This window comes from Pleurodeles waltl, chromosome 3_1, assembly GCF_031143425.1.
Source record: "Pleurodeles waltl isolate 20211129_DDA chromosome 3_1, aPleWal1.hap1.20221129, whole genome shotgun sequence".
Lineage (NCBI taxonomy): Eukaryota > Metazoa > Chordata > Amphibia > Caudata > Salamandridae > Pleurodeles > Pleurodeles waltl.
Window position 1 is genome coordinate 596650351 of NC_090440.1, and position 26288 is coordinate 596676638.

Sequence of the window (26288 nt, forward strand, 5' to 3'; positions counted from 1 at the left end):
CCACTACTGCTAGGGGCACTAGAGCTTGATGTATTAGTGGTGGTAGGCTCAGGGGGTTTACCTGGACAGGACTTATCCCCTGGCCTATGGCCTCTGTTTTTACACACAAAGCACCAAGGCTTTTTAATGTGTGCAGGTTGAGAAGAAGAAGAAGAATTAGTTTTATCCCCACCCTCTGAAGAGTGTTTAAGATTTGAAGTGGGATCTTTGGTTTTACCCTTATCCCCATGCTTATCTTGAGATTTTTCACCATCTTTCTTCTTATTGCCATCTTTGTCACCCCCTGTATGAACTTTTCTGTTCACTCTTGTTCTGACCCATTTGTCTGCCTTCTTTCCCAATTCTTGGGGAGAGGTCAGATCAGAGTCTACCAGGTACTGGTGCAACAAATCAGACACACAATTATTAAGTATATGCTCTCTCAGGATTGTGTTATACAGGCTTTCATAATCAGTAACATTACTGCCATGTAACCACCCCTCCAAGGCCTTCACTGAATGGTCAATGAAATCAACCCAGTCTTGTGAAGACTTCTTTTTGGTCTCTCTGAACTTTATCCTGTATTGTTCAGTGGTTAAGCCATAACCATCCAGGAGTGCATTCTTAAGAACTGTAAAATTATTGGCATCACTTTCTTTCACAGTAAGGAGTCTATCCCTACCCTTTCCACTAAATGATAGCCATAGGATAGCAGCCCACTGCCTTTGAGGGACATCCTGTACAACACAGGCCCTCTCAAGTGCAGCAAACCACTTGTTAATGTCATCCCTCTCCTTATAAGGGGGAACTATCTTATGCAGATTCCTGGAATCATGCTCTTTTGCAGGATGACTATGGGGAATACTGCTGCTGCCACCATGGGTTTCTAAACCCAACTTCTGTCTTTCCTTCTCTAATTCTAAAGACTGTCTATCCAAATCCAGCTGTTGCTTCTTGAGCTTCAGTCTGGTTTGTTCCACTCTCAATCTATTGAGCTCCCTTTCTAACAATCTGTCATCAGGGTGGGTGGGAGGGACATTTCTAGATACAGAGGTATGATGGGAATGAACAGAAGGAGACCTGTCCCTTACAGAAGCCACCCTAACAGCTTGGCTAACAGAAACATTACTACCAGTATGGTGAGAATAAATGCTTTTGTTATGATGTGAGACAACACTATTTGTATGGTGTGGCTCATCATCATTACCAACTATGCTAGACTGTCTAGTAATGGGCAGGCTAGGAAGTTTATTTCCTGAATCTTTTCCTGGGGGAGTCCCTGAATCAGATTGGGAACTATTAGGTACTTTTTCAACAGATGAGGCACCTATGGCCTTATCCTGTTCTCTAAGCATGTTAAGTAACAGTTCCAAGGAAGGATTCTTCCCTTCACTCAAACCTCTCTCTATACAGAGACTCCTTGCTCTTTTCCAGCTAAGGTTGTCATATGCAAGTTTGGACAGATCAACATTTTGGCCTGTGCCAGACATTTTTAGAGAGAGTTAAAGTGATAGTAAAAGATAAAAAGTTTGTCAGAGCTTTTAGAAAGACAGAGAAAAAAAACTTTAAAAACTTTTTAGAACTTTTTAGAAAGTTAGAAGTACTTTTCAGCACTTAGAAAAGAGTGAAAAGAGGAAATGCAAAACTTTTTGGCTATGTGTTTTTTTACACTGACCTTGTTTTGTATATTTTTCTCTTATGAAAAGTACAATGACAAGAGTGGTAAGTAGTCTCAAAGCACTTATCCCACCACTGCACAACCAATGTAGGAGGCTGGACTGGCTTGTAGTGAGTACGAAGGGGTACTTGCACCTTGCACCAGGCCCAGTTATCCCTTATTAGTGTATAGGGTGTCTAGCAGCTTAGGCTGATAGATAATGGTAGCTTAGCAGAGCAGCTTAGGCTGAACTAGGAGACGTGTGAAGCTACTACAGTACCACCTAGTGTCATATGCACAATATCATAAGAAAACACAATACACAGTTATACTAAAAATAAAGGTACTTTATTTTTATGACAATATGCCAAAGTATCTTAGAGTGTACCCTCAGTGAGAGGATAGGAAATATACACAAGATATATATACACAATAGCAAAAATATGGAGTATAGTCTTAGAAAACAGTGCAAACAATGTATAGTTACAATAGGATGCAATGGGGAAACATAGGGATAGGGGCAACACAAACCATATACTCCAAAAGTGGAATGCGAACCACGAATGGACCCCAAACCTATGTGACCTTGTAGAGGGTCGCTGGGACTATTAGAAAATAGTGAGAGTTAGAAAAATAACCCTCCCCAAGACCCTGAAAAGTGAGTGCAAAGTGCACTAAAGTTCCCCTAAGGACAAAGAAGTCGTGTTAGAGGAATAATGCAGGAAAGACACAAACCAGCAATGCAACAACTGTGGATTTCCAATCTAGGGTACCTGTGGAACAAGGGGACCAAGTCCAAAAGTCACAAGCAAGTCGGAGATGGGCAAATGCCCAGGAAATGCCAGCTGCGGGTGCAAAGAAGCTTCTACTGGACAGAAGAAGCTGAGGTTTTTGCAGGAACGAAAAGGGCTAGAGACTTCCCCTTTGGTGGACGGATCCCTCTCGCCGTGGAGAGTCGTGCAGAAGTGTTTTCCCGCCGAAAGAACGCCAACAAGCCTTGCTAGCTGCAAATCGTGCGGTTAGCGTTTTTGGACGCTGCTGAGGCCCAGGAGGGACCAGGAGGTCGCAAATTGAACCAGCCGAGAGAGGGGACGTCGACAAGACAAGGAGCCCTCTCTGAAGCCGGTAGCACCCGGAGAAGTGCCAGAAACAGGCACTACGAGGATGCGTGAAACGGTGCTCGCCGAAGTTGCACAAAGGAGTCCCACGTCGCCGGAGACCAACTTAGAAAGTCATGCAATGCAGGTTAGAGTGCCGTGGACACAGGCTTGGCTGTGCACAAAGGATTTCCGCCGGAAGTGCACAGGGGCCGGAGTAGCTGCAAAAGTCGCCGTTCCCAGCAATGCAGCCCAGCGAGGTGAGGCAAGGACTTACCTCCACCATACTTGGACTGAAGAGTCACTGGACTGTGGGGGTCACTTGGACAGAGTTGCTGGATTCGAGGGACCTCGCTCGTTGTGCTGAGAGGAGACCCAAGTGACCGGTAATGCAGCTTTTTGGTGCCTGCGGTTGCAGGGGGAAGATTCCGTCGACCCACAGGAGATTTCTTCGGAGCTTCTGGTGCAGAGAGGAGGCAGACTACCCCCACAGCATGCACAAGCAGGAAAACAGTCGAGAAGGCGGCAGGATCAGCGTTACAGAGTTGCAGTAGTCGTCTTTGCTACTATGTTGCAGGTTTGCAGGCTTCCAGCGCGGTCAGCAGTCGATTCCTTGGCAGAAGGTGAAGAGAGAGATGCAGAGGAACTCGGATGAGCTCTTGCATTCGTTATCTAAAGTTTCCCCAAAGCAGAGACCCTAAATAGCCAGAAAAGGAGGTTTGGCGACCTAGGAGAGAGGATAGGCTAGCAACACCTGAAGGAGCCTATCAGAAGGAGTCTCTGACATCACCTGCTAGCACTGGCCACTCAGAGCAGTCCAGTGTGCCAGCAGCACCTCTGTTTCCAAGATGGCAGAGGTCTGGAGCACACTGGAGGAGCTCTGGACACCTCCCAGGGGAGGTGCAGGTCAGGGGAGTGGTCACTCCCCTTTCCTTTGTCCAGTTTTGCTCCAGAGCAGGGCTAAGGGGTCCCCTGAACCGGTGTAGACTGGCTTATGCAGAATTGGGTACATCTGTGCCCATCAAAGCATTTCCAGAGGCTGGGGGAGGCTACTCCTCCCCAGCCCTGACACCTTTTTCCAAATGGAGAGGGTGTAACACCCTCTCTCTGAGGAAGTCCTTTGTTCTGCCTTCCTGGGCCAAGCCTGACTGGACCCCAGGAGGGCAGAAACCTGTCTGAGGGGTTGGCAGCAGATGCAGTGAAACCCCGGGAAAGGTAGTTTGGCAGTACCCGGGTCTGAGCTAGAGACTCGGGGGATCATGGAATTGTCTCCCCAGTGGCAGAATGGCATTGGGGTGACAATTCCATGATCTTAAACATGTTACATGGCCATGTTCGGAGTTACCATTGTGACGCTATACATATGTCGTGACATATGTATTTTGCACGCGTGTAATGGTGTCCCCGCACTCACAAAGTCCGGGGAATTTGCTCTGAAGAATGTGGGAGCACCTTGTCTAGTGCCAGGGTTCCCACACACTAAGTAACTTAGCACTCAACCTTTACCAGGTAAAGGTTAGAGATATAGGTCACTTATAAGTTACTTAAGTGCAGTGGTAAATGGCTGTGAAATAACGTGGACGTTATTTCTCTCAGGCTGCAATGGCAGGCCTGTGTAAGAATTGTCAGAGCTCCCTATGGGTGGCACAAGAAATGCTGCAGCCCATACGGATCTCCTGGAACCCCAATACCCTTGGTACCTCAGTACCATATACTAGGGAATTATAAGGGTGTTCCAGTATGCCAATGTAAATTGGTGAAATTGGTCACTAGCCTGTTAGTGACAATTTGGAAAGAAATGAGAGAGCCTAACCACTGAGGTTCTGATTAGCAGAGCCTCAGTGAGACAGTTAGGCATCACACAGGTAACACATACATATAGGTCACAAACTTATGAGCACTGGGGTCCTGACTAGCAGGGTCCTAGTGACACATAACAAACAAACTGAAAACAAGGCTAACCTTGGCCAGTTGAGACTTTATTGTCTAAGTGGTGATAAGTAGAGAGTAGCTCTGCAATAGACTGGTTAATCCCTTTATCATTCACTATATGGTTACTTCCCTGTGGGGATGTAAACCACCCTGTTTGAAGTTTTTTAGCTAACCAACAATGTGAAGATATATTTTCAGAGTTTCTATCAGTAAGTTTTAGTTTAGAGCAGTGGGATTTGTCCACTGAACCTATTTGTAGTGATGAAAATGCCAGACAGGGATGCTGTCTCAGTAAAGCCATAGCTGGGCAAAAACATTGTCCATATGGCTGGAAGAGAGAAAAGGGATGCTGTTTCTCCTGAGTTGGAGCAGGGCAGGGATGCTGTCCTTTGAGCTCCACACTAGGGCAGGGATGCTGTCTTAAGTGTTGTGAGGCAGTGCAGGGTTTCTGCACTAAAGTTTCTCTGGGAGGGTTGGAGGGATGCTCCATGTTAACTAAAATGGTGCTCTTTTTCTCACCAATATTAGTTATCCCACAGAGAGGTACTTTCACTTCAGGGATTACAGCTATGACAGCTGATGATTCCCTTGGAACAGGTGCCACCCAGGAGAGGTTTCTCCCACCACAGGAATGGTATCCTTAATGGCAGGGTGGTTAGGGGATACTGTGAAACCCTTTTTACCTGTTGTTGGAGAGGGATCCTGAGTTTTTAGGACTTCTCTCCTTTGCTTTTTCATTTCAGTAGCAATGAGAGGGAACAATTCCTCAGGGATACCCAGCATGGCTGCATGGGTATAAAACTCTACATCACCCCAACCTGAGGCCTCTAGGTCATCACCTAAGAGACAATCTACAGGTAAGCTAGGTGATACTACCACCTGCTTAGGGCCAGTAACTCCACCCCAACTAAGCTGAACTATAGCTAAGGGAAGAAACTTAGTGGAGTTATGGACATCAATAATCTTATACTGTTGTCCAATGATGTGTTGTTCAGGAGCCACTAGGGTTTCAGTCACCAAAGTGATACTGACACCTGTGTCTCTGTAGGCCTGGGCCTCAACACCATTTATTGAAACTGTCTGCCTGTACTTATCCATTGTAAGGGGACAAGCAGCCAGTGTGGCAAGGTCAGTGCCACTAGGTGTGACAGAAACTGTCTTGGGACTGACTACCCCAGTTTCTATGATGGACCCATAAGTGAACCCAACTACACCCTTAACTTGACTGTTGCCAGCAGTCCCACCACTAGTACCACTACTGCTAGGGGCACTAGAGCTTGCTGTATTATTGGTGGTAGGCTCAGGGGGTTTACATGGACAGGACTTATCCCCTGGCCTATGGCCTCTGTTTTTACACACAAAGCACCAAGGCTTTTTAATGTGTGTGGGTTGAGAAGAAGAGGAAGAATTTGTTTTATCCCGAACCCCTGAAGAGTGTTTAGGATTTGAAGAAGGATCTTTGGTTTTACCCTTGTCCCCATGCTTATCCTGAGATTTTTCACCATCTTTCTTCTTGCCATCCTTGTCACCACCTGAATGAACTTTTCTATTCACTCTTGTTCTGACCCATTTGTCTGCCTTCTTTCCCATTTCTTGGGGAGAGGTCAGATCTGAGTCCACTAGATACTGGTGCAACAAATCAGACACACAATTATTAAGAACATGCTCTCTCAGGATTAAGTTATACAGGCTTTCATAGTCAGAAACTTTACTGCCATGTAACCACCCATCCAAGGCCTTCACTGAATGGTCAAGAAAGTCTACCCAGTCTTGTGAAGACTCCTTTTTGGTTTCTCTGAACTTCATCCTGTACTGTTCAGTGGTTAAGCCATAACCATCTAGGAGTGCATTCTTAAGAACTGTAAAATTATTGGCATCACTTTCCTTAACAGTAAGGAGCCAATCCCTATCTTTCCACTGAAAGATAGCCATAGGATAGCAGCCCACTGCCTTTGAGGGACCCCCTGTACAACACAGGCCCTCTCAAGTGCAGCAAACCTCTTGTTAATGTCATCCCCCTCCTTGTAAGGGGGAACTATCTTGTGCAGATTCCTAGAATCATGCTTTTTTACAGGATTACTATCTGTAATACTGCTGCTGCCACCATGGGGTCCAAACCCCAACCTCTGTCTTTCTTTTTCTAAGTCAAATGCTTGCCTATCTAAATCCAGCTGTTGCTTCTTGAGCTTCAGTCTGGATTCTTCCACTCTCAATCTATTTAGTTCCCTTTCTAACACTCTGTCATCAGGGTGGGTGGGTTGGGCATGCCTTGACACAGAAGAATGGTGAGAATGAACAGAGGGAGACCTGTCCCTAACAGATGGCACTCTAACAACCTGGCCTAAAGGAGCACTCTCTATTCTATGATGAGATCTCACATCAGTACCAGCCCTGCTAGGTGGCCTGCTAAGGGGCAGGTTGGGAAGGTCTCCTTCTAACCCTTTTACTGGGGGTGCCCCAGAATCAGAGTGGGAACCATCAGCTAATCTCTCATCAGAAGTGCCAACTAAGGTCTTATCCTGTTCAATGAGCATATTAACTAACAGTTCTCTTGAGGGATTCTTCCCTACCCCTAAACCTCTTTCAATGCAGAGACTCCTTGCTCCATTCCAGCTAAGGTGGTCATAAGCAACTTTGGTCAGATCAACAGTTTGACCTGTACCAGACATTATAGAAAAGGTTTAAGGGACAGAAAAAGAAAGAAAAAGTTTCAGAACTTTTTAAAGAACAGAAAAAAAATTCTTAAACTTTTTAAGAACTTTTTGAAAGTTTTATAGGTACATTTCAGCACTTAGCAAAAGAGTAAGAGAAGAAAAGCAAAACTTTTTGGTTAGGTGTACATACACTGAACTTGTTTTGTATATTTTTCTCTTATGAAAAGTACAAAATGACAAAAGAGGTAAGCAGTTGCAAGTACTAATCCCACCGCTGCACAACCAATGTAGGAGGCTGGACTGGCTTGTAGTGGGTACCAAGGGGTACTTACACCTTGCACCAGGTCCAGGTATCCCTTATTAGTGAAGAGGGGTGTCTAGCAGCTTAGGCTGATAGAAAAGGTAGCTTAGCAGAGCAGCTTAGGCTGAACTAGGAGGCGTGTAAAGCTCCTACTATACCACTAGTGTCATATGCACAATATCATACGAAAACACAATACACAGATATACTAAAAATAAAGGTACTTTATTTTTATGACAATATGCCAAAGTATCTCAGTGAGTACCCTCAGTATGAGGATAGCAAATATACACAAGATATATGTACACAATACCAAAAATATGCAGTAATAGCAATAGAAAACAGTGCAAACAATGTATAGTCACAATAGAATGCAATGGGAGCACATAGGTATAGGGGCAACACAAACCATATACTCTAGAAGTGGAATGCGAACCACGAATGGACCCCAAACCTATGTGAGCTCGTAGAGGGTCGCTGGGACTGTAAGAAAACAGTGAGGGTTAGAAAAATAGCCCACCGCAAGACCCTGAAAAGTGGGTGCAAAGTGCACCTAAGTTCCCCAGAGAGCACAGAAGTCGTGATAGGGGAATTCTGCAAGGAAGACCAACACCAGCAATGCAACAACAATGGATTTCCTGACGAGAGTACCTGAGGAACAAGGGGACCAAGTCCAAAAGTCACGATCAAGTCGGGAGTGGGCAGATGCCCAGGAAATGCCAGCTGTGGGTGCAAAGAAGCTGCCACCAGATGGTAGAATCTGTGGATTCTGCAAGAACGACAAGGGCTAGAAACTTCCCCTTTGGAGGATGGATGTCCCACGTCATTAAGAAGCTTGCAGGGGTGTTTCCGTGCAGAAAGACCGCAAACAAGCCCATGGGAGATTTTTTCGAGCTCCTGGTGCAAGAAGGAGGCAGGCTACCCCCAGAGCATGCACCACCAGGAAACAGGCGAGAAAGCGGCAGAATCAGCGATTCAAGGTTGCAGTAGTCGTCTTTGCTACTTTGTTGCGGTCTTGCAGGCGTCCTGAGCAGTCAGCGGTCGATCCTTTGGCAGAAGGTGAAGAGAGAGATGCAGAGGAACTCTGATGAGCTCTTGCATTCGTTATCTAAAGGATTCCCCAAAGCAGAGACCCTAAATAGCCAGAAAAGGAGGTTTGGCTACCTAGGAAAGAGGATAGGCTAGCAACACCTGAAGGAGCCTATCAGAAGGAGTCTCTGACGTCACCTGCTTGCACTGGCCACTCAGAGCAGTCCAGTGTGCCAGCAGCACCTCTGTTTCCAAGATGGCAGAGATCTGGAGCACACTGGAGGAGCTCTGGGCACCTCCCCAGGGAGGTGCAGGTCAGGGGAGTGGTCACTCCCCTTTCCTTTGTCCAGTTTCGCGCCAGAGCAGGGCTGGGGGATCCCTGAACCGGTGTAGACTGGCTTATGCAGAGATGGGCACCATCTGTGCCCATCAAAGCATTTCCGGAGGCTGAGGGAGGTTACTCCTCCCCAGCCCTGACACCTTTTTCCAAAGGGAGAGGGTGTAACACCCTCTCTCTGAGGAAGTCCTTTGTTCTGCCTTCCTTGGCCAAGCCTGGCTGGACCCCAGGAGGGCAGAAACCTGTCTGAGGGGTTGGCAGTAGCAGCAGCTGCAGTGAAACCCCGGGAAAGGTAGTTTGGCAGTACCCGGGTCTGTGCTAGAGGCTAGGGGGATCATGGAATTGTCTCCCTAATGCCAGAATGGCATTGGGGTGACAATTCCATGATCTTAGACATGTTACATGACCATGTTCGGAGTTACCATTTTGACGCTAGACATAGGTAGTGACCTAGTATAGTGCACGTGTGAAATAGTGTCCCCGCATTCACAAAGTCCGGGGAATATGCCCTGAACGATGTGGGGGCACCTTGGCTAGTGCCAGGGTGCCCAAACACTAAGGGGGTCATTCAGACCTTGGCGGACGGCGGAGGCCGTCAGCCAAGGTACCGCCGACAAATGACCGCACCGCGGTCAAAAGACCGCGGCGGCCATTCAAACATTTCCGCTGGGCCGGCGGGCGCTCTCCAAAAGAGCGCCCGCCGGCCCAGCGGAAATGCCCCTGCAACGAGGACGCCGGCTCAGAATTGAGCCGGCGTAGTTGCAGGGGTGCGTCGGGTGCAGTTGCACCCGTCGCGTATTTCAGTGTCTGCAAAGCAGACACTGAAATACTTTGTGGGGCCCTCTTACGGGGGCCCCTGCAGTGCCCATGCCATTGGCATGGGCACTGCAGGGGCCCCCAGGGGCCCCGCGGCACCCCCTACCGCCATCCTGTTCATGGTGGGTTTCCCGCCATGAACAGGATGGCGGTAGGGAGTGTCTGAATCCCCATGGCGGCGGAGCACGCTCCGCCGCCATGGAGGATTCAATGGGGCAGCGGTAAACCGGCGGGAGACCGCCGGTTTACCCTTTCTGACCGCGGCTGAACCGCCGCGGTCAGAATGCCCTTGGGAGCACCGCCAGCCTGTTGGCGGTGCTCCCGTGGTCGGTGACCCTGGCGGTCACCGGCCGCCAGGGTCAGAATGACCCCCTAAGTAACTTAGCACCCAACCTTTACCAGGTAAAGGTTAGACATATAGGTGAATTATAAGTTACTGTGTTGCTTTACTCTTCAGAATATCAGAACTATGCACTTCAGGATATTTTAAGGCACAATGTAAAGCAATCACTCTCAGACACCTTAGTGAGTAAAATAATCAAGTTTATTTAAGGGGCAAGTTCTCATATGGCAAAACTAACCACACTAATATATCAAGAGAATAACATGAGAATAATGGTGAGAATATAAGCACTCTGTAATATCATGAAGAATAGCATGAAAATGACTGCAAGAATAAGTGCATATAACACACGCACACACAGTATACTTCAATGCTTAATAGCATGAAAATAACTGCAAGAATTAGTGCATATAACACACGCACACACAATATACTTCAATGCTTATAAATTGAAAGTCTTCACCGAAAAGAGATTCTGCATCCCTCCGCCACACACCAAGCCGGGGAACCCAAATTGACTGGCGCAGGGAGTCTCCTTCGGGACAATCAGTCCTCCTGGCGTTGCGTCCAACCCAGAAGAGAGTTCCTAAACCAGTCCATCCAGGCTCCTGAGCTTTATAGTATTTACTAACGCCCAGGAGTCTTTTCTAGAAAAAGACCCCCTCCTTTACAAATTGTGCAATCGGCTGTACTTTGTTCACCCTTCGAGACGTCTCCTCAGAACGGACCAGGTTCCCAGGAGAGGGCTCCAAGGTGAAGCTTGCATTCCTCCTTGAGTACAGGCGCATCCCCCTGTTGTCCTAACTGATAACTCGTGGAATGTAAATAGCGCCCTTCGTATCAGGCAGATGGAGCGAAGTTGAGCAGAAAAACACCCCACCCTGCAGCTTGCCGAAGCTTGTGGAAAAACACAGAACAGTGCCTTACGCACAGAACCAGACTCGACAAAATGGAGTCGTGAACCAAAATGGAAGCGAAGGCCAATGGAAGCAGAGGCCAATGGTCCACACCCTGCACCACTGTTTACCTTGCACGTAGTGCATGTAGCAATACATTCCACCCTTGGACCATTTGGCCAACCTACAACTAAGTATATCCTATAAGCTGAAATGGCAATGCTCTTGGGCGACACTGAGATAGAAGGTTAGGCACACACTGAATACAACAACATAATGAAATTAAAATAACTGTTATGATAATGATTACACCGAGGATATAACGCAGTTGGCCTAAATTAGGCAGCCATCCAAAAGCCCAATCCCACCACACCTTGTCAACATCCTGCTGCACCCCCTTCACTAACTTATGCAGGGCCTCTATATGGGAGTTGATTGATATGGAGTGGTCTGATAAATTGAAACAACACAACCCTTCAAAATCACTGCAGCCATAGTTGTGTTTAAGCAGTAAATAATCAATAGCAGCGGGATTCTGCAAAGCAGCTTTCCTAATTCCCTGTACATCTAATAACAGCTCAGCTAAGGCAGCTGATGTATAGTTAATATTCTTAACTACTAAACATGCAAGTTTATTAATAACTCTGGTATTATATACTGCATGTCCTGGCACCCCTACGATAGAACCAGCTAAACTGACATATTCTGTTTTGGAAAGCAATGAAATTTCAGAATCACAGTCCGTAGGTAAATGAATAGTGTCTCTGGTATAGCGAGGGTGTAGAGCAGTATCCATAGGAAATATGAGAAAGCCTAAGCGTGACCAGGCACAAGGCCCTCCGGTTAGATTGGCTGGAATATAAGTAAAAGAAAGGTTACCACAAGAAAAGAGCCAACCCTTAGGCAACTTAACATTTTGAATGTGGCTGGCAGCAGGCACTACATTCTGGCAAAACATTGAATTATTTACATTCAAACAGGTCAGGTCATTCCGTGAGTGGCACAATGTCCGTTGTGCAGCAGTTAAGTTTTCGTCTCTGTTCTCCAATTTGAGCTGAGCACATTTACCTATCTTCATAGGATCACAGGTCAATGAATAGCACACATTTGAGATGTTAAATGTGAGTATAGATGTCATGTTCCTCCACAACCGCCTGCCCACCTCCGGGCAATGACGGCAGTACTCATAGAGTGACAGATGGGAGCGAACGTCACTCACATCCACCATTTGTAGGAAAGTACCATCTTGCCTGGCATGTTACCCCCATTTTTCACTGTATATATGTTGTTTTAGTTGTATGTGTCACTGGGACCCTGGTAACCCAGGGCCCCAGTGCTCATAAGTGTGCCTGAATGTGTTACCTGTGTAGTGACTAACTGTCTCACTGAGGCTCTGCTAATCAGAACCTCAGTGGTTATGCTCTCTCATTTCTTTCCAAATTGTCACTAACAGGCTAGTGACCATTTTTACCAATTTACATTGGCTTACTGGAACACCCTTATAATTCCCTAGTATATGGTACTGAGGTACCCAGGGTATTGGGGTTCCAGGAGATCCCTATGGGCTGCAGCATTTCTTTTGCCACCCATAGGGAGCTCTGACAATTCTTACACAGGCCTGCCACGGCAGCCTGAGTGAAATAACGTCCACGTTATTTCACAGCCATTTTACACTGCACTTAAGTAACTTATAAGTCACCTATATGTCTAACCTTTACCTGATAAAGGTTAGGTGCAAAGTTACTTAGTGTGAGGGCACCCTGGCACTAGCCAAGGTGCCCCCACATTGTTCAGAGCCAATTCCCTGAACTTTGTGAGTGCGGGGACACCATTACACGCGTGCACTACATATAGGTCACTACCTATATGTAGCTTCACAATGGTAAGTCCGAATATGGCCATGTAACATGTCTATGATCATGGAATTGCCCCCTCTATGCCATCCTGGCATAGTTGGCACAATCCCATGATCCCAGTGGTCTGTAGAACAGACCCTGGTACTGCCAAACTGCCCTTCCTGAGGTTTCACTGCAGCTGCTGCTGCTGCCAACCCCTCAGACAGGCATCTGCCCTCCTGGGGTCCAGCCAGGCCTGGCCCAGGATGGCAGAACAAAGAACTTCCTCTGAGAGAGGGTGTGACACCCTCTCCCTTTGGAAAATGGTGTGAAGGCAGGGGAGGAGTAGCCTCCCCAGCCTCTGGAAATGCTTTGTTGGGCACAGAGGTGCCCAATTCCGCATAAGCCAGTCTACACCGGTTCAGGGGACCCCTTAGCCCTGCTCTGGAGCAAAACTGGACAAAGGAAAGGGGAGTGACCACTCCCCTGACCTGCACCTCCCCTGGGAGGTGTCCAGAGCTCCTCCAGTGTGCTCCAGACCTCTGCCATCTTGGAAACAGAGGTGCTGCTGGCACACTGGACTGCTCTGAGTGGCCAGTGCCACCAGGTGACATCAGAGACTCCTTGTGATAGGCTCCTTCAGGTGTTGCTAGCCTATCCTCTCTCCTAGGTAGCCAAACCCTCTTTTCTGGCTATTTAGGGTCTCTGTCTCTGGGGAAATTTTAGATAACGAATGCAAGAGCTCATCCGAGTTCCTCTGCATCTCTCTCTTCACCTTCTGCCAAGGAATCGACTGCTGACCGCGCTGGAAGCCTGCAAACCTGCAACATAGTAGCAAAGACGACTACTGCAACTCTGTAACGCTGATCCTGCCGCCTTCTCGACTGTTTTCCTGGTGGTGCATGCTGTGGGGGTAGTCTGCCTCCTCTCTGCACTAGAAGCTCCGAAGAAATCTCCCGTGGGTCGACGGAATCTTCCCCCTGCAAACGCAGGCACCAAAAAGCGGCATTACCGGTCCCTTGGGTCTCCTCTCAGCACGACGAGCGAGGTCCCTCGAATCCAGCGACTCTGTCCAAGTGACCCCCACAGTCCAGTGACTCTTCAGTCCAAGTTTGGTGGAGGTAAGTCCTTGCCTCACCTCGCTGGGCTGCATTGCTGGGAACCGCAACTTTTGCAGCTACTCCGGCCCCTGTGCACTTCCGGCAGAAATCCTTTGTGCACAGCCAAGCCTGGGTCCACGGCACTCTAACCTGCATTGCACGACGTTCTAAGTTGGTCTCCGGCGACGTGGGACTCCTTTGTGCGACTTTGGGTGAGCACTGTTTCACGCATCCTTGTAGTGCCTGTTTCTGGCACTTCTCCGGTTGCTACCTGCTGCTGAGAGGGCTCCTTGTCTTGCTCGACGTCCCTTCTCTCTCCTGGTCCAATTTGCGACCTCCTGGTCCCTCCAGAGCCACAGCAGCGTCCAAAAACACTAACCGCATGATTTGCAGCTAGCAAGGCTTGTTGGCGTTCTTTCGGCGGGAAAACACTTCTGTACGACTCTCCACGGCGAGAGGGATCCGTCCACCAAAGGGAAAGTCTCTAGCCCTTTTCGTTCCTGCAGAAACCTCAGCTTCTTCTGTCCAGTAGAAGCTTCTTTGCACCCGCAGCTGGCATTTCCTGGGCATCTGCCCATCTCCGACTTGCTTGTGACTTTTGGACTTGGTCCCCTTGTTCCACAGGTACCCTAGATTGGAAATCCACAGTTGTTGCATTGTTGGTTTGTGTCTTTCCTGCATTATTCCTCTAACACGACTTCTTTGTCCTTAGGGGAACTTTAGTGCACTTTGCACTCACTTTTCAGGGTTTTGGGGAGGGTTATTTTTCTAACTCTCACTATTTTCTAATAGTCCCAGCGACCCTCTACAAGGTCACATAGGTTTGGGGTCCATTCGTGGTTCGCATTCCACTTTTGGAGTATATGGTTTGTGTTGCCCCTATCCCTATGTTTCCCCATTGAATACTATTGTAACTATACATTGTTTGCACTGTTTTCTAAGATTATACTGCATATTTTTGCTATTGTGTATAAATATCTTGTGTATATTTCCTATCCTCTCACTGAGGGTACACTCTAAGATACTTTGGCATATTGTCATAAAAATAAAGTACCTTTATTTTTAGTATAACTGTGTATTGTGTTTTCTTATGATATTGTGCATATGACACTAAGTGGTACTGTAGTAGCTTCACACGTCTCCTAGTTCAGCCTAAGCTGCTCTGCTAAGCTACCATTATCTATCAGCCTAAGCTGCTAGACACCCTATACACTAATAAGGGATAACTGGGCCTGGTGCAAGGTGCAAGTACCCCTTGGTACTCACTACAAGCCAGTCCAGCCTCCTACATTGTTTGTGCAGCGGTGGGATAAGTGCTTTGAGACTACTTACCACTCTTGTCATTGTACTTTTCATAAGAGAAAAATATACAAAACAAGGTCAGTGTATATACACATAGCCAAAAAGTTTTGCATTTCCTCTTTTCACTCTTTTCTAAGTGCTGAAAAGTACTTCTAAACTTTCAAAAAGTTCTTAAAAGTTTTAAAAGTTTTTTTTCTGTCTTTCTAAAAAGTTCTGAAAACTTTTTTCTCTTTTTCTATCACTTTAACTCTCTCTAAAAATGTCTGGCACAGGCCAAAATGTTGATCTGTCCAAACTTGCGTATGATCACCTTAGCTGGAAAGGAGCAAGGAGTCTCTGTGTAGAGAGAGGTTTGAGTGTAGGGAAGAATCCTTCTTTGGAATTATTGCTTAACATGCTTAGAGAACAAGATAAGGCCATAGGGGCCACATCTGTTGAAAAAGTAGCAAATGGTTCCCAATCTGATCCAGGGACTCCCCCAGGAAAAGATTCAGGAAAGAAACTTCCTAGCCTGCCCATTACTAGACAGTCTATCATAGTTGGTAATGATGGATAGCCTCACCATAGAAATAGTGTTGTCTCACATCATAGCAAAAGCATTTATTCTCACCATACTGGTAGTGATGTTTCTGTTAGCCAAGCTGTTAGGGTGGCTTCTGTAAGGGACAGAAGGTCTCCTTCTGTTCATTCTTCTGTGTCTAAGAATGTCCCTCCCACCAACCCTGATGACAGAATGTTAGAGAGGGAACTCAATAAGTTGAGAGTGGAACAAACCAGACTGAAGCTTAAGAAGCAACAGCTGGATTTGGATATACAGTCTTTTGAACTAGAGAAAGAAAGACAGAAGTTGGGTTTAGAAACCCATGGTGGCAGCAGCAGTATTCCCCATAGTCATCCTGCAAAAGAGCATGATTCCAGGAATCTGCACAAGATAGTTCCCCCTTATAAGGAGGGGGATGACATTAACAAGTGGTTTGCTGCACTTGAGAGGGCCTGTGTTGTACAGGATGTCCCTCAAAGGCAGTGGGCTGCTATCCTATGGCTATCATTTAGTGGAAAAGGTAGCGATAGGCTCCTTACTGTGAAAGAAAATGATGCTAATAATTTCCAAGTTCTTAAGAATGCACTCCTGGATGGTTATGGCTTAACCACTGAACAATACAGGATAAAGTTCAGAGAGACCAAAAAGGAGTCTTCACAAGACTGGGTTGATTTCATTGACTATTCAGTGAAGGCCTTGGAGGGGTGGTTACATGGCAGTAAAGTTACTGATTATGACAGCCTGTATAACTTGATCCTGAGAGAGCATATTCTTAATAATTGTGTGTCTGATTTGTTGCACCAGTACTTGGTGGACTCTGATCTGACCTCTCCCCAAGAATTGGGAAAGAAGGCAGACAAATGGGTCGGAACAAGGGTGAACAGAAAAGTTCATACAGGGGGTGACAAAGATGGCAACAAAAAGAAGGATGGTAAGTCTTCTGACAAGGGTGGGGACAAATCTAAAAATGAGTCTTCATCAGGCCCACAAAAACACTCTGGTGGGGGTGGTGGGCCCAAATCCTCTTTTAATCAGAACAAGGAAAAGAAACCATGGTGCTATTTATGTAAAATAAAAGGCCATTGGACAACAGATCCCAGTTGTCCAAAGAAAAGCACCAATGCTCCTACCACTACAACCCCTACTGCTACCCCTAGTGTCCCTACTAATAGCAGTGGTGGTGGGAGCAAACCTACTAATAGCCAATCCAAGGGAGTAGCTGGGCTCACTATTGGTAACTTAGTTGGGGTGGGCCTTGTTAGGGAGGCCACAGAGGCTGTGTTAGTCTCTGAGGGGGCTATTGATTTAGCCACCTTAGTTGCTTGTCCCCTTAATATGGATAAGTACAAGCAGCTACCCCTAATAAATGGTGTTGAGGTTCAGGCCTACAGGGACACTGGTGGCAGTGTGACTATGGTCATAGAGAAACTGGTCCACCCTGAACAACACCTAGTTGGTCACCAGTACCAAGTAACCAATGCTCACAACAACACACTTAGCCACCCCATGGCTGTTGTTAATCTCAACTGGGGGGGGTTACTGGTCCAAAGAAAGTTGTGGTAGCTTCAGATTTACCTGTAGACTGTCTATTAGGGAATGATTTGGAGACATCAGCTTGGTCAGATGTGGAGTTGGAGGCCCATGCAGCAATGCTGGGCATTCCAGGGCATATTTTTGCTTTAACAAGGGCTCAGGCCAAAAAGCAAAAAGGACAGGGAAGCTTGGATCCTGGAACAATGGACCAAGTGCTCCCTAAAGCTAGTGCTAGTAGAAGCAAACCACTTCCTACTATCCCTCCCTCTACAGTGGATTCAACTTCGGAGGAAGAAGAATTCCCTCCCTGTGCAGAACCTACACCAGAGGAGCTGGAAGCAGACACTGCTGAGCTTTTGGGTGAAGGGGGGCCTGCCAGGGAGGAGCTGAGTGTGGCACAGCAAACCTATCCCACATTAGAGGGTCTCAGACAGCAAGCTGTCAAACAGGCTAATGGGGATATCAGTGACTCTCACAGAGTTTATTGGGAGGACAACCTCTTGTACACTGAGCATAGGGATCCTAAACCTGGAGCTGCCAGGAGATTAGTGATTCCTCAGGAGTACAGAAAGTTCCTCCTAACACTGGCACATGACATTCCCCTAGCTGGGCATCTAGGACAAATGAAAACTTGGGACAGGCTTGTTCCCCTGTTTCATTGGCCTAGAATGTCTGAGGACACAAAGGAATTTTGTAAGTCCTGTGAAACCTGTCAAGCCAGTGGCAAGACAGGTGGCACCCCAAAGGCACCCCTTATTCCACTGCCTGTGGTTGGGGTTCCCTTTGAAAGGGTAGGGGTTGACATAGTTGGCCCCCTTGACCCTCCTACTGCTTCAGGCAATAGGTTTATCTTGGTGGTAGTGGACCATGCCATAAGATATCCTGAAGCTATTCCTTTAAGGACCACTACAGCACCTGCAGTGGCAAAGGCCCTCCTGGGAATATTTTCCAGGGTGGGCTTCACAAAGGAAGTGGTATCAGACAGGGGAAGCAATTTCATGTCTGCATACTTAAAGGCCATGTGGAAGGAGTGTGGTGTAACGTACAAGTTCACAACACCCTATCATCCACAAACAAATGGACTGGTGGAGAGATTTAATAAAACTCTCAAAGGCATGATTATGGGTCTCCCTGAAAAACTCCGCAGGAGATGGGATATCCTTCTACCATGCCTCCTTTTTGCCTACAGGGAGGTACCCCAGAAAGGAGTGGGCTTCAGCCCCTTTGAACTTCTTTTTGGACACCCTGTTAGGGGTCCACTCACACTTGTAAAGGAGGGTTGGGAACAACCTTTAAAAGCTCCTAAGCAGGATATTGTGGATTATGTACTTGGCCTCAGATCAAGGATGGCTGAGTACATGAAAAAGGCCAGTAAAAACCTTCAGGCCAGCCAAGAGCTCCAGAAGCAATGGCATGATCAGAAGGCTGTTTTGGTTCAGTACCAACCAGGGCAGAAAGTGTGGGTCTTGGAGCCTGTGGCCCCAAGAGCACTCCAAGATAAATGGAGTGGGCCCCACACAATTGTTGAGAAAAAGGGTGAAGTCACCTATTTAGTTGACTTAGGCACTGCAAGGAGTCCCCTTAGGGTACTCCATGTAAACCGCCTGAAACCCAACTATGACAGGGCTGATCTCACCCTGCTCATGGCAACTGATGAGGGACAGTAAGAAGACAGTGATCCTCTACCTGATCTCTTCTCTTCCACAGAACAAGATGCTCTTGTGGAAGGTGTAGTTTTGGCTGATTGTCTTACTGCTGAGCAGAAAGACAATTGCATAAACCTCCTAGATCAATTCTCTGAACTCTTCTCTACTGTGCCAGGTACCACTTCTTGGTGTGAGCACACTATAGATACTGGAGACAGTTTACCTGTCAAAATTAAGATCTATAGGCAGCCTGACCATGTCAAGGACTGCATAAAGCAAGAGGTCCAGAAAATGTTAGAACTAGGAGTGGTTGAGCACTCTGACAGTCCATGGGCTTCTCCTGTGGTACTGGTACCAAAACCCCATTCCAAAGATGGAAAGAAGGAAATGCGGTTTTGTGTAGACTATAGAGGTCTCAACTTGGTAACCAAAACTGATGCTCACCCTATACCCAGGGCAGATGAGCTCATAGATACACTGGCATCTGCCAAGTATCTAAGCACTTTTGACTTGACTGCAGGGTATTGGCAGATCAAATTGTCAGAAGATGCTAAACCTAAGACTGCATTTTCTACCACTGCAGGACATTACCAGTTTACTGTAATGCCTTTTGGATTGAAAAATGCACCTGCCACTTTTCAGAGGTTGGTGAACACAGTCCTACAAGGGCTGGATGCTTTCAGTGCAGCATATTTGGACGATATAGCTGTCTTTAGCTCCAGCTGGGATGATCACCTGGTCCACCTATGGAAAGATTTGGAGGCCCTGCAAAAGGCAGGCCTCACTATCAAGGCTTCAAAGTGCCAGATAGGGCAGGGTAAGGTGGTTTATCTGGGACACCTTGTTGGTGGGGAACAGATTGCACCACTACAGGGGAAAATCCAAACAATTATTGATTGGGTTCCCCCTACTACACAGACTCAGGTGAGAGACTTCCTAGGCCTCACTGGGTATTACAGGAGGTTCATTAAGAACTATGGCTCCATTGCAGCTCCTCTTAGTGACCTCACTTCCAAAAAGATGCCTAAAAAGGTATTATGGACAGCAAACTGTCAGAAAGCTTTTGAGGAGCTGAAGCAGGCCATGTGCTCTGCACCTGTCCTGAAAAGCCCCTGTTACTCTAAAAAATTCTATGTCCAAACTGATGCATCTGAATTAGGAGTAGGGGCAGTCCTATCACAACTTAATTCTGAGGGCCAGGATCAACCTGTTGCTTTTTTTAGTAGGAGGTTGACCCCTAGAGAAAAGCGTTGGTCTGCCATTAAGAGGGAGGCCTTTGCTGTGGTCTGGGCTCTGAAGAAGTTGAGGCCATACCTGTTTGGCACTCACTTCATTGTTCAGACAGACCACAAACCTCTACTTTGGCTAAAACAAATGAAAGGTGAAAATCCAAAATTGTTGAGGTGGTCCATATCCCTACAGGGAATGGACTATACAGTGGAACATAGACCTGGGAGTAGCCACTCCAATGCAGATGGACTCTCCAGATATTTCCACTTAGACAATGAAGACTCATCAGGTCATGGCTAGTCTTATTGTCCTTCGTTTGGGGGGGGGGGGTTGTGTAGGAAAGTACCATCTTGCCTGGCATGTTACCCCCATTTTTCACTGTATATATGTTGTTTTAGTTGTATGTGTCACTGGGACCCTGGTAACCCAGGGCCCCAGTGCTCATAAGTGTGCCTGAATGTGTTACCTGTGTAGTGACTAACTGTCTCACTGAGGCTCTGCTAATCAGAACCTCAGTGGTTATGCTCTCTCATTTCTTTCCAAATTGTCACTAACAGGCTAGTGACCATTTTTACCAATTTACATTGGCTTACTGGAACACCCTTATAATTCCCTAGTATATGGTACTGAGGTACCCAGGGTATTGGGGTTCCAGGAGATCCCTATGGGCTGCAGCATTTCTTTTGCCACCCATAGGGAGCTCTGACAATTCTTACACAGGCCTGCCACTGCAGCCTGAGTGAAATAACGTCCATGTTATTTCACAGCCATTTTACACTGCACTTAAGTAACTTATAAGTCACCTATATGTCTAACCTTTACCTGGTAAAGGTTAGGTGCAAAGTTACTTAGTGTGAGGGCACCCTGGCACTAGCCAAGGTGCCCCCACATTGTTCAGAGCCAATTCCCTGAACTTTGTGAGTGCGGGGACACCATTACACGCGTGCACTACATATAGGTCACTACCTATATGTAGCTTCACAATGGTAACTCCGAATATGGCCATGTAACATGTCTATGATCATGGAATTGCCCCCTCTATGCCATCCTGGCATAGTTGGCACAATCCCATGATCCCAGTGGTCTGTAGCACAGACCCTGGTACTGCCAAACTGCCCTTCCTGGGGTTTCACTGCAGCTGCTGCTGCTGCCAACCCCTCAGACAGGCATCTGCCCTCCTGGGGTCCAGCCAGGCCTGGCCCAGGATGGCAGAACAAAGGACTTCCTCTGAGAGATGGTGTGACACCCTCTCCCTTTGGAAAATGGTGTGAAGGCAGGGGAGGAGTAGCCTCCCCCAGCCTCTGGAAATGCTTTGTTGGGCACAGAGGTGCCCAATTCTGCATAAGCCAGTCTACACCGGTTCAGGGGACCCCTTAGCCCTGCTCTGGCACGAAACTGGACAAAGGAAAGGGGAGTGACCACTCCCCTGACCTGCACCTCCCCTGGGAGGTGTCCAGAGCTCCTCCAGTGTGCTCCAGACCTCTGCCATCTTGGAAACAGAGGTGCTGCTGGCACACTGGACTGCTCTGAGTGGCCAGTGCCACCAGGTGACGTCAGAGATTCCTTGTGATAGGCTCCTTCAGGTGTTGCTAGCCTATCCTCTCTCCTAGGTAGCCAAACCCTCTTTTCTGGCTATTTAGGGTCTCTGTCTCTGGGGAAATTTTAGATAACGAATGCAAGAGCTCATCCGAGTTCCTCTGCATCTCTCTCTTCACCTTCTGCCAAGGAATCGACTGCTGACCGCGCTGGAAGCCTGCAAACCTGCAACATAGTAGCAAAGACGACTACTACAACTCTGTAACGCTGATCCTGCCGCCTTCTCGACTGTTTTCCTGGTGGTGCATGCTGTGGGGGTAGTCTGCCTCCTCTCTGCACTAGAAGCTCCAAAGAAATCTCCCGTGGGTCGACGGAATCTTCCCCCTGCAACCGCAGGCACCAAAAAGCTGCATTACCGGTCCCTTGGGTCTCCTCTCAGCAAGACGAGCGAGGTCCCTCGAATCCAGCGACTCTGTCCAAGTGACCTCCACAGTCCAGTGACTCTTCAGTCCAAGTTTGGTGGAGGTAAGTCCTTGCCTCACCTCGCTGGGCTGCATTGCTGGGAACCGCGACTTTGCAGCTACTCCGGCCCCTGTGCACTTCCGGCGGAAATCCTTTGTGCACAGCCAAGCCTGGGTCCACGGCACTCTAACCTGCATTGCACGACGTTCTAAGTTGGTCTCCGGCGACGTGGGACTCCTTTGTGCGACTTCGGGTGAGCACCATTTCACGCATCCTCGTAGTGCCTGTTTCTGGCACATCTCCGGGTGCTACCTGCTGCTGAGAGGGCTACTTGTCTTGCTCGACGTCCCCTCTCTCTCCTGGTCCAATTTGCGACCTCCTGGTCCCTCCAGGGCCACAGCAGCGTCCAAAAACGCTAACCACACGATTTGCAACTAGTAAGGCTTGTTGGTGTTCTTTCGGCGGGAAAACACTTTTGCACGACTCTCCACGGCGAGAGAGATCTGTCCACCAAAGGGGAAGTCTCTAGCCCTTTTCGTTCCTGCAGAAACCTCAGCTTCTTCTGTCCAGTAGAAGCTTCTTTGCACCCGCAGCTGGCATTTCCTGGGCATCTGCCCATCTCCGACTTGCTTGTGACTTTTGGACTTGGTCCCCTTGTTCCACAGGTACCCTAGATTGGAAATCCACAGTTGTTGCATTGTTGGTTCGTGTCTTTCCTGCATTATTCCTCTAACACGACTTCTTTGTCCTCAGGGGAACTTTAGTGCACTTTGCACTCACTTTTCAGGGTCTTGGGGAGGGTTATTTTTCTAACTCTCACTATTTTCTAATAGTCCCAGCGAACCTCTACAAGGTCACATAGGTTTGGGGTCCATTCGTGGTTCGCATTCCACTTTTGGAGTATATGGTTTGTGTTGCCCCAATCCCTATGTTTCCCCATTGCATACTATTGTAACTATACATTGTTTGCACTGTTTTCTAAGACTATACTGCATATTTTTGCTATTGTGTATATATATCTTGTGTATATTTCCTATCCTCTCACTGAGGGTACACTCTAAGATACTTTGGCATATTGTCATAAAAATAAAGTACCTTTATTTTTAGTATAACTGTGTATTGTGTTTTCTTATGATATTGTGCATATGACACTAAGTGGTACTGTAGTAGCTTCACACGTCTCCTAGTTCAGCCTAAGCTGCTCTGCTAAGCTACCATTATCTATCAGCCTAAGCTGCTAGACACCCTATACACTAATAAGGGATAACTGGGCCTGGTGCAAGGTGCAAGTACCCCTTGGTACTCACTACAAGCCAGTCCAGCCTCCTACACCATTCCATCCTGGTTTGTATTGTTAAAGATGTGCAATAATATAGCAGCAGGAGTGGGCACTGCCAATTGACAAGTGGTAATCAGATCTTGAACGCTTTGCATGTTACTCATACAGAAGTGAGATATATTCAGCACTTCCTGCGCTAGATGAATCCAAACATTGTTCGGTTGATGCAGTAGCGTCGGCATCTGCGGCTGACGGTTGAATTTTTGGGCTATGAGCCCCTCCCGCTCCCCGGTGGAGTCTCCCGAACGGGCTCCATACACCACACTCATGGCACAGGCACTCCACAGGATGATCTGAAAAGAACAGAGTACAAAACACGTATTATCATTCTCGCAAATAGCATTTGTCAGCGGGAACATGTTCCCATTTGTCTTGACCAGGTCGCATAACTACCAGGACATTATCAGGTCCAGTGGCGATTTACCTCTGCCTAACTGGCCTCTCACCACCTGTGGGACCGGTCTGTGCTGTGCATGCTGACAAATGGGACATTCAATGATTGCTGTTTTAATCAAATCTAGGGGAAGATGCATCCCTCTAATCTCGGCCCACCTGTGAGTAGCCTTTTCTCCAAGATGTCCGCATTTCTGGTGTGCCCATTTAGTAATTCCCACCAAATCAGAATTCTGCGCCTCCACTTCAGCCTCTTGAATCTTGGCTCGATCGTCTGCAAGACAATTGAACCATCGGTCTAATGAATCAGTTGGACAGTGAGCGTCCACATGATAGACAGTCACGGTGCTTTGAGGTAACATTTCCCAGATCTCCTGCCATAACTCCTTCCCCCATACCTCTTTGTTATGGATTTTGTACTGATGTGCATGCCACGTGGGAAGCCAAGTAGCTAACCCATTGGCGGTAGACCAGGAATCTGTATAAATGTGACATTTTCCGGGTAGCTCTTGTTTTAAAGCCTGATACACAGCATAAAGCTCTGCAAACTGGCTACTTCTTCCCTGTCCTGTAGTTGTCAAAAGCTTCTTTGTAACACGATTATAGGACACTGCCTTCCAGTGCCTTTTCGCTACAACATATTTTGCTGAGCCATCTGTGAACCACACATGTTTTTTGTCATCTGCAGACGAGTCTGCGAACGTCTGGCCCCACCCTACTGGGGATTCACACACTGAAGGTACATCGTGCAACATTTCGGAATTCTCCACTGGAGCCTGCGCTACCTGCTCATGCAAAACGGCGGTTCCTTTTGGACCCGCTCGTGCCCTGTCCTGGACATACCATTTCCATTTTATAATGCCGGCTTCCTGTGCATGTCCAATTCTATGAGTCTTAGGGGAACTCATCACCCACTGCATGATGGGAATTTCAGGCCTTAAAATCACATTGTGTCCAAGTGTAATTTGCTCAGTATCAACCAGGGCCCAATAGCAGGCCAGCAGCTGCTTCTCAAAGGGAGTATATCGCTCTCCTGCCTCGGGTAACTTCTTTGTCCAAAATCCCAGGGGCACCCTCTTTCTTCCTTGTTTTTGCCACAAACTCCAATTAGCATGCTGCCCCTGGACTGTCACATTGAACTCGATGTCTCCCTCCCGAATCGGCCACAAATCCAAAGCATGCTGAATGGCGTCTTTCGCCAATTCGAACGCACGCTGCTCCTGCTCTCCCCATTCAAACGCATTCTTCTTTCGTGTAACTTTGTACAATGGGGCCAAAATCTGAGACAAATGGGGTATATGCTGTCTCCAATACCCGAATAGTCCAATAAAACTCTGGGCTTCCTTCCGATTTCGCGGCACTGCAAATTCCTTAATCTTTTGTTTCAATTTTGGCAACACTTCTCTGTGTCCCTGATTCCACTGAATGCCCAAAAATTTCACGCTCGGAGACGTTCCCTGCACTTTCTCGGGGTTAATCTCCCACCCTTTATTCTGCAAATGTTCCACCACCCTGTCTAGCTGAATCTGCACCTGTTCTTGTGTCTCTCCCTGCATCATCACGTCATCTATGTAGTGGGAAATTTGCACTCCGGGAACCACTGGTACTTCATCCAAATGCTCTGCCACCAGCCGGTGACAGATAGTGGGGCTATGTAAATACCCCATGGGCAATCTACAGAAGGTGTACTGGCGCCCCGCCCACTGGAATGCCAGCTGAGGCTGGCTCTCCGTAGCTATTGGTATCGTAAAGAACGCATTGGCAATGTCAATGGTAGCATACCAAGTCCCACTGTGTTTCTGTATGTTCTCAATCAAGGTAATGGTGTCTGGGACCGCTGCAGTCAGAGGAGGTGTATATTTATTCAATTGGCGATAATCAATGCAAATCCTCCAACTGTTATCACTTTTACGAACAGGCCAGAGGGTATTATTCCACGCAGTGGTGATGGGAATTATTACCCCGGCCTCCAGTAAGTCATGTATAGTCTGGCTAATCTCCTCATGTCCTCCCGGTATTCTATACTGTTTCATTTGAATCACCTTAGTAGCTTGGGGAAGTGTTACTGGAGGAATCTTCAACAGCCCCACCCTTGCGGCGGCTATTGATATAAATCCATCTTCCAAATGTAGGGTCATCCCTTTCAAAATGTCAATTCCAATAATGTACTCGGGAATGGGCACAATCAAGACAGTGTATTCTCTCTTTGGAAGTGCCCCTATTTTCATGGGAACCACTATCTGCACTGCCGGGGTTTCTTTTCCGCCCAATCCCGTAATGGTGAAGTACTGTCCCCTAAATTTTCTTGGATTTCCATGAATCAAAGAGGC